Genomic DNA, 16,793 nt, shown 5'->3' on the forward strand with positions numbered 1-16,793 from the left:
GTGCACAGATCTGCTGATGACGGGGCTTCTGCATAGTCTCTCAATTTGCAGCCAGGCTCATGCTTTCAAGTCACTCCACCTCATCTGTTCTTGATATTTGTCTAGGTAGCTGATTAGCAGAGGCTGGGAGATCAGGAATAATGCACAAATCTCCTCGGCATCTCTGATGTACCAGTACAAAGCCGGGAAGGCAGCGGGAAGACTGCTCAAATATGATAACTGAAGGGACCACAATGAAAATTGATTTGCAAGGGTGTGGGGCAGGGTTGAAGGCAACCAGTCCCAGATGGGGCATTGCTCTGTTGTAGTAACATCGGGAAGCCATGATGATCACTAAACATGGAGGTACAAGTGGAGGGAATAGGGGCTGTCAAAGGCTGCCTCACATGGAGAAACACCCAACGGCCAAGAAGCTGGGCAAGTGACTGCCTGAACTTCACTCTCCTTTGGCCCTCTAGTCTGCTGCCAGAAGTACTGGGTGCACCCTGAATACAGAGGAGGATGGAGCCTCCCTGATGCAGGCCACAGAGACAAGCGTCGCAGGCCAGGCCAGGTGAAGGAGGCTAGACATGGCATCCGGAGGGTACATGAGGAAGAGCCAGCACTCAGGTCTGCAGACTCGAGTGACCTCTACGGTTCCTCTCACCTAAGACTCAATACATCAGTCAGTGGTTCAGCAGAGAAAAGTATCTAATAAGGTGGATGGATAGAGAGACAGATGGATAGATGGACAGACAGATATTGGGGGAAAAAACTGACTTCCATGATTGCAAAGGTTAGCTGGGTACATCCAAAATCCACAGGACAGGCTGTCAGAAAGGAGAAGCTGGAAACTCTTAGGAAAGAGGTGCTGTCCACAGGTGAAATTTCTACCTCACAGAAGCCTCAGTTTTGTAATGAAAGCCTGTCAGCTTATTGGATCAGATTAGCAAGGATTATGTCTCCTTATTTAAAAATAGACTGGTTGTTATGTTAATCACATCTACAAAATACCTTCACAACAGGACCTAGATTCATGTTGGAATGGTCACCTGAGGACTGCAGGCTGGCTAAGCTAACACTTACAGCGGAACATTCCACTGGCGCATAAAGGTCCGAAGGACAGAGGACTGCCTGCAAACTGGGTTGGTCAGAGAAACCAAGGTCAAAGACCAAAAATAACTAAGGTAGGAGAACATGTGGAAAAAGAGAAAGCTCTTCAAACATGTAAAGGCTGCTCTTCAGGAATACAGCATGAGTTTTTGGGAAGCTCACATTGATAGGGAAATGGAGCCAAGCAATGATCTCTTCTGATTTTATCACTAATACAGTGGAAAGATTATTAGTGAAACATCACCATTCAAAGAAAAAGGCCCCAAAATTGAACGACTGAATGTAACTTAATAGGTGCGGGTGCTGTGCTAGTCATTTAGGGGACAAGGATAATTAGACACAATGTGTATCCTCAAGAAACTTATCCTCCAATAAGAATATAGCAAGAGCTCAAAAATTATAACAGAATGTGGTGAGAGGCACAGCCTGTGATGCCATGAAAACACTGAGAATAGAAAATGAAGTTGGACAGGAGTCTAGGCTTCTGGGCATAGCTGGTATAAAATATATTTGGACAAACAAACAAAAAAAAATTTGACAAGGAAAAGCCTGATTTGTGAAGGGAACAGTATGCTACTGAGGAACTTCTAGCAGCTTAATATGGCCAGAGCAAAGTCTGGGTAAGAGGTGCTGGACTCGGGTGGAAAATATATTATAAAGTATTGTATTTGGCTAAATTTAACACTCAGAATCTCTTCTTACATAACTTATATCTCATTTCTGCTATTCTTCATATAGGCAAGATTTAGCGTTTCCTTGCTTTCCTGTTTAGAATTCTGGGTTTTAGTCCTTAGTGCTACCACTCATGAAGAGTTTATCTGTGAAAATTTTCACTGAAAAATGAAATTGTACTCAAATTAAGAAATTTAAGTAAATTCTCATACACAGGAAAACAAAGTAGGAGAAATGCTAATGTTTAATACACCATCTTGTGATTTTTCTCTTCATATTCACCAGATTTTTAAAAAATAAAATGTCTACTATTAAAAACAAAGAAAACCCCTCCCATATATCATGGGAGTCTAGGCATGAACTTAAGATTTCTCTTGGACTAGCGCACATTTCCTGGACAGTGGTTGTATCTAAGAGGGGTCTAGTTACATGAACACTGGAAAATGCTCTGGGAAATAACTTGGAAGGAAGAGAGAATTGAGGAGACTCAGGCCAGTGTCTGAGAAGAGAAACAAAGAATACCATGTGTTATCTGTCACTTAAATTATCTCTGCTCAGCCAGTATCGGCTGGAGATGGACTTAAGAAAAGCTGCAAAAAATAACTGAGCAGAAGTGGGAGGAGCTAAAACCCAGCAACGGATGTGCTGGTCACTGTTTAACTATTACTGTCATATTTTAAAATGTTTTCATGAGGTCATTACCACAGGACACTCTAACTGGTTTGGGGTACCCATCCGTCACAAGTTGTGGTTCTGTTCCCAAAGACTCCATCTGCAAACCTCTCCAGAGGACCGCTTTCGGGTGATCTGGGGCACCTCTCCACTCAGAGCTATGACTGAGTCGTACTTGAGTCCCCAGAAAACGCAGGTTGAAGTGGGGAGAGTTGTGCAAAATCCCATTTCCTTGCCACAGGGCGGGAGAGGCTCTGCAGTTCTATTTCAGTTACAGACAATCACAAAAAAGGACACTGAAGCTAAACTTTTGGAACCTCATTCCTGCTTATATTCTCCTTCTCTACCCCACTTTCCTGACCCTCTCCAAGTTTCTCCTGATAGCATTTCCTCTGTAAAACACTCACAAATAATCCCTCCAAAAGAAAAACCTAGCAAACAAACAGACCAAAAAGCCAAAATCAGCAACAACAAAAACCCAAATACAACTCTGCCCTAGACTTTGCTTCCAGAGAATCTATGCTAAGACAGATGTCAAAATAACTGTTAGATCAATTTAAAAAAAATTTCAAAATATGAAAGAAAAATAGGTGACTATATGATTTCAAAAACAAAAAAATTAAAGCCAATAATGAAATGCACATTTATAGATTTGACATTTTAAAATTCTAAAGATAAGATTTAAAAGTCAAACAAGGAAACTTGGAACATATTTGAGAAGCAAGGAATTAATATATTTTAAATACACCAAAAAAAAAAAATCAGCAGCCCAGGCAGAAATGTTAAAAAAAATATAATTCATCAAAGTGAACGGGAAATGGGCAGCACAATAAAAACAAACACCCAGTTTATAGCAATGTGGGGATATGTTTTGGTATGTGTATTGTTTCATTTTGAAAGTGATAATGCTCAAAACTGATAAGAACTGGGGTAAACGCTATTTTCACACAATGAAGGTAGAACTGGAAAATGGCGTTTATTTTCTGGCAGGCATTTTTGTAGTATGCTACTTAAAGCTATGTACATTCTTTAATGCAGAAATTCCACTTTTATCTGTTAGTTTTCAGAAATTAGATATATGGTTCAAAGTTTTTAAATAGAATTTTTATTGTATTATTGCATACTACATGAAGAAGTTGAAAAAGTCTCAATGCTAATGTATTGAATGACTATGTGAAGGTGAAATTATAGCCCTTATATTTTCAGTTATTATGTTATTCAGTCTCATCATATGCTATTTGGTGGATATATTATCATTATTCACATTTATAAAGAGGGTGGCTAAATTTCTGGAAAGTGAAATGACATCCAAAGTCACAAGATTGTTTAATCTCTAGAGGAACCATCCCACATTTTCAAATTCAGTCAATAGGCAATACTGACTTTGCTTGGCCTGATATAAAACACAACCATTTAAAACTCATATTATGCAAATACACATATTATGCAAAAGATATTTAGCATGTTCAAAATCTCTTGCTAAGTGAAAAAATAATATAGAAAATAGCACATACAGTAGAGAACATCTTTTTGTATAAACAAAAATTGTAAAGCAAATATATTCTCCTATCAGGAACTGTTTAACAGAGTTGTAAACATTTTCAGGAGATGCAGATTCGATCGCTGGGTCAGAAAGATCCCCTGGAGAAGGAAATGGCAACTCACTCCAGTATTCCTGCCTGGAAAATTGCATGGACAGAGGAACCTGGTCAGCTACAGTCCATGGAGTCACAAGAACAGGACATGACTTAGCAACTAAACCATCATCACCATGAAAACATGAAACTTCTACAGGAATAAAGACTTTGTGGAGTCGGAAAATCTGTAGGCAGAAGTGCTGGCTACATAATATGTAAAGAGCTGGCTTCCCACTGATCCGCACTGCTGATTCACTTGGGGAATCAGCTAAGAACACCAGTAGTAGTGTCCGGTGAGCCCAGTTCTTTTCTTGTTTCCTGAACGTTTTGGCTTTAGAGATCTGTGCTGCATAGTTCTAATGGTTTTGCAAGGCTTTAATTCTCTCCATCAAGTTATTTCCTTCTACTACTAAAGGCAGCTTCTGTTTACCTGGCTGATATGAGATCCCTCTGACGATAGACTGGGGCTAATATTTATCCTACTCCCTTACACCTGAGTACCATGCCCATACACGACAGCTGGAAGATTCCACCCTCCATTCAGCTTTCCGTCTTTTTCTGCTAAACACGAAGACTAATTCCACCTACACTTAACACTTCCATCCTTGTATCCTCTCATTTCTCATGACATCATCTTCTCATATTCAGAATAGCATTCCAAGGCTGCTTGTTTCCATTCTAAGGGCTTTCTTAGTAGCAGTTAATTACCTGACTCCTCCCAAAAGGTGAGACTTGAAAACGCTACCTAGCAGAATTCTGTTTATTTTCTGGGCCACGTATGCTTAACTTTTATAACTGTCAAACAATAAACACATAATTCTCATTACAACTTTTTACACTATTTCGTCCCTTTCCTACACTAGGTCTACACTTTTATTCTTACTCTTTTCTGTTGTTAGGAAATGGGAAGAGAAAGAGGAAAAGAGAGAAGACAGAGAAACAACGCAAACAAGAGAAAGAGAGAAACCATTTTCTTCTATTCTTTGTTGTTTGTCACCGAGTTGTGTCCCATTTTTCACGATCCCATGGACCGCAGCATGCCAGGCTCCTCTCTTGTCTATTCTCTCCTGGAGTTTGCTCAAATTCATGTCCATTCAGTTGGTAAAGCTGTCTAACCATCTCATCTTCTGCTGCCCCCTTCTCCTTTTGCCTTCAACTTTTCCCAGCATCAAGGTCTTTTCCAATGAGCCAGCTCTTCACACCAGGTGGCCAAAATACTGGAGCTTCAGCATCAGTCCTTCCAATGAATATTCAGGGTTGATTTCCTTTAGGATTGACTGGTTTGATCTCCTTGTGGTTCAAGGGACTCTCCAGAGTCTAGTCCAGCATCACAATTTTAAAGCAACTGTTCTTTGGCACTCAGCTGTTCTTATAAACCAACTCTCCCATCTGTACACGGAAAAACCACAGCTTTGACTATACAAACTTTGTCAACAAAGTAATGTCTCTACTCTTTAATATTCTGTCTAGGTTCATCATAGTTTTCCTTCCTAGGGGCAAACATCTTTTAATTTCATGGCTGCAGTCACCATCCACAATGACTTTTGGATCCCAAGAAAATAAAACCTGTCACTGTTTCTACTTTTTCCCCTTTCATTTGCCATGAAGTGATGGGACCAGATGCCATGATCTTAGTTTTTTGAATGCTGGGTTTCAAGCCAGCTTTTTCACTCTCCTCTTTCACTGTCATCACTAGGCTCTTTAGTTCCTCTTCACTTTCTTCCATTAGAGTGGTATTATCTGCATATCTGAGGTTATTGATATTTCTCCCAGCAATCTTGATTTCAGTTTGTGATTCATTCCACCCTGCGTTCCGCATGATGTAGTCTGCATAAGCAAGGTGACAACATACAGCCTTGCCGTATTCCTTTGATCAGTTGTTCCATGTCTGGTTCTGTTGCGTCTATGTTTAGATGCTAACTTCTGATTTCACACTAAAGAAACTTTATCTAGAGAGAATTCATTAAATACTTATTGATTTGATTGGATTTTCTCTTACTGATGGAGCTCACATTTCTGGTTTCACCTTGCCAACAAATCATAGCAAATTTTGTGGCAAGCCCGCTTCTTTTTATCTTTTTTCTTTCCTCCTGTTGGGAATGTTTCCAAAAGCATATGAAGATGACCAACAGTAAACCTCTAGTTGTTTAATGAAAAACAATGAAAAGGAATACAAGTCCAGAAATGTTACTAGCTGCTTAGAAATAAGTAAAGTGGACTTACTTTCAAATATCATGCAAGTAAAATTATAAAAGGGAAGAAATTATTCCTATTTCCCCAAAAACATCACACTAAATAGGGAGCATTTCTTAAATTATTGTCTTTGGAAACTCAGAAATCTAAAAATAATTCACAGTGCACATTAAAAAAAGTTCTGTAATGAAATGAATTTATTCCTGGTATCATTCCATCAGCTGAAACACAGATAGGAATTATGAGTAGAAAGCAAACATTTTCCCCAGCCTTCGCGTCTTTCCCGTGGATCAAAGCCTACAGAACGCGTGCATATCCCACAATAGCCAGCAGAGGGCAGCAGAGAACTTCTCCTGGTGCTGGCTGCCCAGCTCTCTTTGTTTCTGCTGTTTTAACTTTGTGTACAGAACAATCATGGAGCTGTCAACCCAAATTAGCACAGAAATCCATGGAATCTGTTCAGTCCAAACCACCTCCTTTCTCCAAAAATTGTTCTCCAGTTTATTGTAGCACATTGAGTTATGAAAGGGCTATTTGCATGTTTGAAATTAATTACATATAAAATACGAAAAAGCAAAGAGAAGCACGTGGCCTTTGAAAATGCATGCATTATCTCTATAGGAAATTCTTCACTATAGGAAGCATCTACGATACGATCAAATAGGACTACTCCCAGGTTTCTTCTTACTGACTTAGCATTATAACAATATGTACATATTTTTGACTAAGACTTTTCCAATTAAATGAAAAAGAAAATGGAAATCATTATAGCTGACTTCCCTTTCCTGTAGATTTGCACTGACTGCATTATGTATTTCAGAGAGGTGTTCCAAAAGGAGACAGGAAAGGCATCAAAAAGTCACTTTAAAAATTTCTCAAGTCATTTAAAAAGCATTCTCCCTTGTGTGTATACAAGCTATTTATCTGGAATTGTCTATAAAATTCTTTAAAAATACTGAAATTAACACATCTTGCACATTAAATAAAAATACCATAATTTTTTTAAATTCTAATTTTGAGTTCTTAAATCTATGAGATTAAATGTATGATGCTGCTCTTTTGGCTGGGTTACACTTTTTTTTATTAAGCACATTTATTAATTTTATCTATTATTTATCATTATGTACATTTTTATGTGTATTACTGAGGGGCAGAGAGAATATTAACCAGAATACTTGAAAAGCTACTTATGGATCTGAACTGGATTTTTGCACTGAATGCTTCTGAAAATTTCATTCTCTTACACAACAGAAAGCAACTTCAACAAAAGACATTAAAATATTTCATTAAAGTAATACCTGATTACTTGCGCACCAGAAGCAATACCTACAGTTACATGGTACTAGGGGATGGTCAGAAATTTATTTAATCCCAGGACCTCTGACCTACCTCCTTCCTTTTCTTATTACTCAACACCAGAACCAACAATAGCTAACAAAAAATCAAATATATTCCTAATAGGTTGAAAATGAGTTATAAGTATTTACTTCTGCTTCCCGGCATCTAAGGAAAATGAAAGGGAAAATGTTAGCTCCTCAATTGTGTCTGACGCTTTGCCAACCCATGCTCTGTCCATGGGATTCTCTAGGCAGGAATACTGGAGTGGGTTGCCTATATTATTAAATTTCCAGGTTTCATTAAAAAACAAATCTACAAGACATACCAAACAGCTATAGCCCATACACCAAAAAGCGAAACAAAAAAAAGCAAACAGTAAATAGAAGCCATTCTTAAGGAAGCTTAGGCATTGGATTTATTCAATAAAGACTTTAAAACAGTCATTATAAACATATTCAAATAACTAAGGGACTCATGTTTACAGAATCAAAGGAAAGTATGAGAATGATGTGTTCCTAAGTAGAAAATATCAATAAAGACAGAGAAACTGTGAGAAAGAGAAAAATAAAAGTACTGGAGTTCAAAAGTACATGAAATACAATTTTTACAAAACCATTAGAGTGGCAAAATCATTAAGATTATCCAGGGTAAGTAACAAAAAGAAGAAAAAAAAGAACAAAGTTAAACCATGAATACTCACCCTCGGAGATTTACTAGACACAATACAGTGTATGAACATAAGCATAGGGGAAGTATCTAGAAATTAGGAAAGAGAGAAAGGTCAGACTATTTGAGAAAATAATGGTCTAACTTCAATTTGATAAAAAAACAACAGCCTGTCATATATAACCAAGCATTTCAACACTCATCAAGTAGAATTAAATCTAAGAGATCCACACCTGAGCACATCGTAGTCAAAATGCCAAAAGTCAAGCATAAATTATTGAAAGCCGTGAAATAAAAGTGATTCACTGTGTAAAAGTGATCTTAAGATTAACAGTTGGCATCTCATCAGAAATTATGGATGTCAGGAAGTAATGGGATGATATATCAAAATTGCTGAAAGAATAATAAAGGAAGACCAAGACATTTACTGAATACCATGTAATACTGTTAAAAGGAAATAAAGACATCCCATGTTTATAAATCAGAAAGTTTGTTGACAAGACTACAACATTCTCAAAATTGATCTATGAATTCATTGCAATCTGTCTCAAAATCTCAGCCAGCTCTTATTCAAAAATTGGTTAGTTCTTTCTAACATTCTTATGGAAATGCATGGGACTCTGAACCTAAAACGATTTTGAAAAAGGAGAAAAAAAATGACAGGTCTTCTACTTTCTTATTTCAGAAGTTACTACTAAGCTACACTAATCAAGACAGTGTGATTATGACATGTAGACCCATAAATCAAGGGAGCATACTTGAGCCCAGAAATATATGTATTCATTCATGTTCAAGTAAGTTATACAATGATAACGAAAAATTCAGTGGGGAGAATAGTGTTTTCAACAAATCGTCCTGAAACAACAGGGCATTCACATGCATATGAATGAATCTGGACCTGTACTTCACATCATATACAAAAATTCCATTTAAAAAGTATCAGAGACCTAAATGTAAGATATATAACTATAAACTTCTTAGAAAAAACTCATAGAGGTAAATATTCATGAACTTGAATTATGCAATAGTTTCTGCTATCAAAAAAGCAATATAGTAAAAAAAAAAAAAAGTGGAGCTATAACTCATAGAATAGGAGAAAGTCTTTGCAAATCATGTTTGATAAGGTGTTTGCATCTGGAATATAAAAAAAGGAATTACAACTCAACCATATAAAGACAAATAATCCAATTAAAAACAGGCAAAGATTTGACTAGATGTTTCTCCAAAAACAATTAACAAATGGCTAACAAACAACACAAAATGCTCAACCTCACTAGTCATCTGGGAAATACAAGTTAGGTTTCCCATGAGGTAACACTTCATACCCACTGAGATGGCTAAAATAAAATGAAACAAAACAAGTGTTGATAGAGATATGGAGATAATGTAAAGTTGACAATCTCTCAAAAAGTTAAACACAGAATTATCATTTGATATGCTTGTAGATATATATGCAAGCCACAGAGAAACTTGCACATGCATGTTCAGAGCAGCATTACTTGTAATAGGTTAAAAGTGGGGACAACCCAAGTAATTAACCAATGATAGATGGAGAAGTCAGATGTAGTATATCTGTATAATAGAATATTATTTGACATTAGAAAGGAATGAATTACATTCTATACCATAAAGGAACAATGAAAATATTATGCTGAATGAAAAAATACTATCACAAAAAGCTGCATATTTTAGGATTTGATTTATATGAAGTGGTTAGTCTGGTCAGTTCTAGGAGATAGAAAATAGATTAGTGGTTCCCAGTGCTCAGGGAAGAAGGAGTGACTACTTATAGGTATGAAATTTTTTTGGAGGGTAATAAAATTTTTCTAAAATAGATAATACTGATATTTGCATAACTCTAAATATATTAAAAACACTGAATTGTGTATGTCATAGAATGAATGCTACAGTACGTGCATTATATCTCAATACGCTGCTTTTTAAATAAAAATAAATTAACTAAAATGGAAAATTTGATAATATTTTTGTACTAGGTGCATCTTGAGGGGAAACATCCACCTTATAGCATGTGGTATGATAGCAAATGTGGGTCCCCAGGGTCTCTGAAAAATTTCTTTAGCTAAAGAATCATTTATCCATACTAAACATTTTATTTTACTTTTGGAAGTATCAGATAAACCAGACAGGCTGTTGGCCAAAATTTACAAAACTTCCTCAGAATGTTAATGCTCCTTCTGAGCTTTAACAGAATATGTGAAATTCAAGATAGCAGCTACACTTTTTAAGAGGAGTTTGCTAAAATCACTGGCACCCCTGTTCTTAGGGAAAGACTGGACAGCCTGGGATCACTTGCCATTCATTCATTAAAGTGTTTCACGCGGAACTTTGCAAGATACTGGTTTTTAGAAACCAAATGAAATATGTACTCTACCTTCAAAACTTAAAGTCAGGTGAGAAAAAAGCTAAGCCTATAAATAAAAATTGCTGAACAGAGCCTTAAATTTTATACTGGGGACATATGGTTGGCTCAATATAAACATAAAGGGTAAAGTATGAATAGTAGCTTTGTTTGGGTGGATCAGGGGAAATTCAGAGCAACACAAGTTGAATACAATCAAAGCAAAATGTTAAGGTTGCAAATGGGATATTTCAGACAGAACGTTGAACACATCTTGGGAAATTTGCTGCAATACTGACTTTCTCATTTTGTAGGCAGTAGAACACAGTGGCATCACCTGTAAATGGCACTATCATCCCGGCATCTCTATATCACAGTTGTGTTCGAGAGTAGATTATATAAACTCTTTATGCCTTCACTTTCACATCTGCAGAGTGGAGATAATGCTAGTATTTATCTTATAGGGTTGCAATAAAAATTAAACTTATGCATACAAAGAACTTGGAATATCACCTGGTCCACAGTTCAGTTCAGTTCAGTCGCTCATTCGTGTCTGACTCTTTGTGACTCCATAGACTGCAGCATGCCAGGCTTCCCTGTCCATCACCAACTCCAAGAACCTACTCAAACTCATGTCCATCGCATCTGTAATGCCATCCAACCATCCCATCCTCTGTCATCCCATTCTCCTCCTGCCTTCAATCTTTCCCAGCATTAGGGTCTTTTCCAGTGAGTCAGTTCTTCTCATCAGGTGGCCAAAGTATTGGAGTTTCAACTTCAGCATCAGTCCTTCCAATGAATATTCAGGACTGATTTCTTTTAGGATAGACTGGCTGGATCTCCTTGCAGTCTGAAGAATGCTCAAGAGTTTTCCCTATCAACACACTTCAAAACCATCAATTATTTGGCATTCAACTTTCTTTATAGTCCAACTCTCACCTCTATACATGACTACTGGAAAAATCATAGCTTTGACTAGATGGACCTTTGTTGGCAAAGTAACATCTCTGCTTCTTAATATGCTGTCTAGGTTGGTCATAGCTTTTCTTCCAAGGAGTAAGCGTCTTTTAATTTTATGGCTGCAGTCACCATCTGCAGTGATTTTGAAGTCCAAGAATAAAGTCTGTTACTGTTTCCATTGTTTTCCCATCTATTTGCCATGAAGTACTGCAACCAGATGCTATGATCTTAGTTTTCTGAACACTGAGTTTTAAGGCAACTTTTTCACTTTCCTCTTTCACTTTCATCAAGAGGCTCTTTAGTTCTTCACTTTCTGCCATAAGGGTGGTGTCATCTGCATATCTGAGGTTATTGATATTTTTCCCAGCAATCTTGATTCCAGCTTGTGCTTCTTCCAGCCAAGCATTTCTCATGATGTACTCTGCATATAAGTTAAATAAGCAGGGTGACATCTAATACGGCCTAGATGTACTCCTTTCCTGATTTGCAACCAGTCTGTTGTTCCATGTCCAGTTCTAACTATTGCTTCCTGACCTGCATACAGATTTCTCAGGAGGCAGGTCAGGTGGTCTGCTATCCCCATCTCTTTCAGAATTTTCCACAGTTTGCTGTGATCCACACAGTCAAAGGCCTTGTCATAGTCAATAAAGCAGAAATAGATGTTTTTCTGAAACATTTCTTGCTTTTTGATGATTCAACGGATGTTGGCAATTTTATCTCTGGTTCCTCTGCCTTTTCAAAATCCAGCTTGAACATCTGGAAGTTCATGGTACACATACTGTTGAAGCCTGGCTTGGAGAATTTTGAGCATTACTTTGCTAGTGTGTGAGATGAGTGTAACTGTGTGGTAGTTTGTGCATTTTTTGGCATTACCTTTCTTTGGGATTGAAATGAAAACTGACCTTTTCAAGTCCTGCGGCCATTGCTGAGTTTTCCAGATTTCCTGGCTGTTTTCCTTGCTGCCAGTTTTCCTGGCAAATTGAGAGCAGCACTTTCACAGCATCATCTTTTAGGATTTGAAATATCTCAACTGGAATTCCATCATCTCTACTAGCTATGTTTGTACTGATGCTTCCTAAGGCCCACTTGACTTTGCATTCCAGGATGGCTGGTTCTAGGTGAGTGATCACACCATCATGGTTATCCGGGTCATGAAGATCCTTTTTGTATAGTTCTTCTGTGTATTTTTGCCACATCTTCTTAATATCTTCTGCTTCTGTTAGGTCCATACAATTTCTGTCCTTTATTGAGCCCATATTTGCATGATATGTTCCCTTGGTATCTCTAATTTTCTTGAAGACATCTCTAGTCTTTCCCATTCTATTGTTTTCCTCTATTTCTTTGCATTGATTTCTGAGGAAGGCTTTCTTATCTCTCTTTGCTATTTTTTGGAACTCTGCATTCAAACGGGTATATCTTTCCTTTTCTCCATTGCCTTTTGCTTCTCTTCTTTTTTAAGCTATTTGCAAGGCCTCCTCAGACAACCATTTTGCCTTTTTGCATCTTTTTCTTAGGGATGGTCTTGATCACTGCCTTCTGTACAATGTCACAAACCTCTGTCCATAGTTCTTCAGGCACTCTGCCTATCAGATCTAATTCCTTGAATCTACTTGTCACTTCTACTGTATAATCATAAGGGATTTGATTTAGGTCATACCTGAATGGTCTAGTGGTTTTCCCTACTTTCTTCAATTTAGGTCTGAATTTGGCAATAAGGAGTTCATGATCTGAGCCACAGTCAGCTCCCAGTCTTGTTTATGCTGACTATATAAAGTTTCTCCATCTTTGGCTGCAAAGAATATAATCAATCTGATTTTGGTATCGACCATCTGGTGATGTCTATGTGTAGAGTCTTCTCTTGTGTTGTTGGAAGAGGGTATTTGCTATAACCAGTGCGTTCTCTTGGCAAAACTGTTAGCCTTTGACCTGCTTTGTTTTGTAGTCCAAGGACAAAGTTGTCTGCTACTCCAGGTATCTCTTGACTTCCTACTTTTGCATTCCAGTTCCCTGTAATGAAGAGGACATCTTTTTTGGGTGTTAGTTCTAGAAGGTCTTGTAAATCTTCATAGAACTGTTCAACTTCAGCTTCTTCAGCATTACTGGTCAGGGCATAGACTTGGATTACTGTGATATTGAATGGCTAGCCTTGGAAATGAATAGAGATCATTCTGTCATTTTTGAGATTGCACTCAAGTACTGCATTTTGGACTCTTTTGGTAAGTATGATGGCTACTTTATTTCTTCTAAGGAATTCTTACCCACAGTAGTAGATATAATGGTCATCTGAGTTAAATTCACCCATTCCAGTTCATTTTCATTCACTGATTCCTAAAATGTCGATGTTCACTCTTGCCATCTCCTGTTGGACCACTTCCAATTTACCTTGATTCATGGGCCTAATATTCCAGGTTCCTATGCAATATTGCTCTTTACAGCAGCAGACCTTGCTTCCATCACTAGTCACATCCACAGCTGGGTGTTGTTTTTGCTTCGGCTCTGTCTCTTCATTCTTTCTGGAGCTGTTTCTCCACTCTTCTCCATTAGCATATTGGGCACCTACCGACCTGGGGAGTTTTCTTTCAATGTCATACCTTGTTGCCTTTTCCACAGTTAGTGCTTTAATAAATGCTAGTCAGAAGCTAGCACAGATGTGTCATTTCCTAGACTGTGGATCGCTAGTGACTTCTTGGAGCTTACCACTAACTCAACAGTATGGCATAAGACACAAAGCAAACTTCTCAGCTGCATATGCCGCTGAATAATTTTTAGGTAAAGTTGCCATCTCAACTTTTTTCTGGGTTCTCTGCCCTCTTCTCTTTTGTCTTATCCCACACCTCCAGAAATTTCAGTGTCAGCATACAGGTAAAATCTGAAGAGGACTTGCTTTGCTTACTATTTGAGTAGGGCAATTTATCTGCAGTGAAAAGACAAAACTAATATGCTTGTGATTGAAAAATTATGTTATGGAACAGAAATGATCATAGGTAAGTAAGCAAGTGTGGGCACCATATTCCATCAAATGAGAGTGTGAAAAATATCAAGAAAGCCATTCTCATGTGTTTATGCCCAAACTGAATATAAGCACAATTGAATTAAATCAAATCTCTGGATTGTTTAAGAGGTTTGGGAGATATAATCATATATAAGGTTCCTGATGATCCCAAGTTTTACTATGACTATTGGACTCTATGCAGATTGAGGAGTACTTGTCAGTAAAGACATTCATTGTTCTTTACTTCCTGCTATACTGGAATTTGTGCTTTTCAAGATTTTAAGTTCAAGAGGAAAATTTCAGGTCTTGGCATGTTTCTAGGAATCAAGAAATAAAGGTGGAATACAAGAAAATGTACTATTAGGTATTAGAAACATGTATGCATATCCAACAATTGTTAGTGAAGAAAAAAAAATGAGTATCTCTAAAAACAAACTAAATCTGCATAGAGTCCAATAGTCATTAAAGAACTTAGGGCCTTCAGAATCTCTCTATGTTAAGTACACATATCAAACCTTCAAAGATTTGCAGCTATAATATTATGCATTTAATTCAGTGGTTTTTAAGCACCTGTGTAGTATATGGTAACGTTTTATGAAGCAAAGATGGATATGAAACAAACTGTGCCATTTGAAGTTACCAGTAGTATCTAAAAATAGATTACAACAAAGGGTTAATTACCATACATCTTTTTTTTTTCAGCAGAGAAGTTTCTTTCCTGTTTTTTTTAAAGTACTCTTTATCACTGAATTTTACATCCATTTTCAAAGTTAAATTAACAAATAACCCCATAAAACAACATTTAAGCAATCTGTCAATTCATTCAAAACAGGTATCTGTCAGCATGTTAGTGACAGTGCCAGCTGGTGAGCTAAAATTGTATCTGCTCAATTGTTATTCTGCCATGATGAGAGAAGCTATCTAAAATAATATAATTACCTGGCTTGTGAATTTCCATAATTTTAAAAGTGTTAGGTTGCAGCTACTAAAAAAATATAGACTACACTTTTTTTTCTTTTAGTCCCATCTTGATTCCTTCCTGGGCTGAGAGCATAAACTCTTGCTTTTTAAAGGAATGTCAAATTAATCCCGCAAATAATTTGCCACTGCCTAAGTTATATGGGAAAATTACCATATATCTTAAGACAATCAACAGAATCCCATATCTGAGATGCCAGGATATCATATGAATGTGTTATCCATTATCTCTTCAGCAGAGATGATCCTAAAGCTATTTTATCCAAAGAGTCTCTCTGCTTGAGCAAAATGTCATTTAGCCAAAGATCTCAGCTGCTTACCCTCCTTAGATCCTTGAAATTTATTTTTAGGAAAAGACATATCTCACTACCTATAAATAATTTTTAAATTAAGCCACAGCTGCTGATTATTATCTTAGTCTTTGATAGGAAGTCTTTGTTTTCTTAGGAACCCAAAGATTGAATTGAGGATTAAGAGACAGAACAGGTATAATGACTTACTGGACAACCATATCTTGAAGGATTATATCTTAAGCAAAAATTTTAATTGGAAAAAATGACTTAGAAATATACAAGATTAAAAAAAAAAAGAAATATACAAGATAGTACTACAGTTGGTAAAGTTTTTCTTCACTCGGGTAGGGGTTAGTAATTGTGAAAATACAACCCAGTTCTTATAAGAAAACATCAATCATTTTATTCCCACAAAACACTGAAAGATAAACACAAATTCATTCTTTGCCTCTCATTTGGAGATTAAATTGATCTGCTTTTTTACTGTGGTTTAACTTTGATATAAGTGATTAGCTTTTCAGCAGCAGCAATACCTTTGCTGGAGGAGAATATCAATACCTTTCTCTGGAGGTATATGAGTACATAGTATCTTGCCTTCCAAAGCTGGTATATAGGCTTATTTTTTCACATGGATCACAGCCTTGTCTAACTCAATGAAACTATGGGCAATACCATGTCAGGCCACCCAAGACAGACAGGTCATGGTGGAGAGTTCTGACAAAATGTGGTCCAGTGGAGAAGGGGATGGCAAACCACTTCAGCATTTTGGCCTTGAGAACCCCATGAATAGTATGAAAAGGCAAAAAGATATGACACTAAAAGATGAACTCCCCAGGTTGGTAGGTACCCAATATGCTACTGAAGAAGAGCAGAGAAATAGCTCCAGAAGGAATGAAGAGGCTGAGTCAAAGCAGAAATTATGCACAGCTGTTATTGAGTCT

Source organism: Muntiacus reevesi, chromosome 2, assembly GCF_963930625.1.
Source record: "Muntiacus reevesi chromosome 2, mMunRee1.1, whole genome shotgun sequence".
Lineage (NCBI taxonomy): Eukaryota > Metazoa > Chordata > Mammalia > Artiodactyla > Cervidae > Muntiacus > Muntiacus reevesi.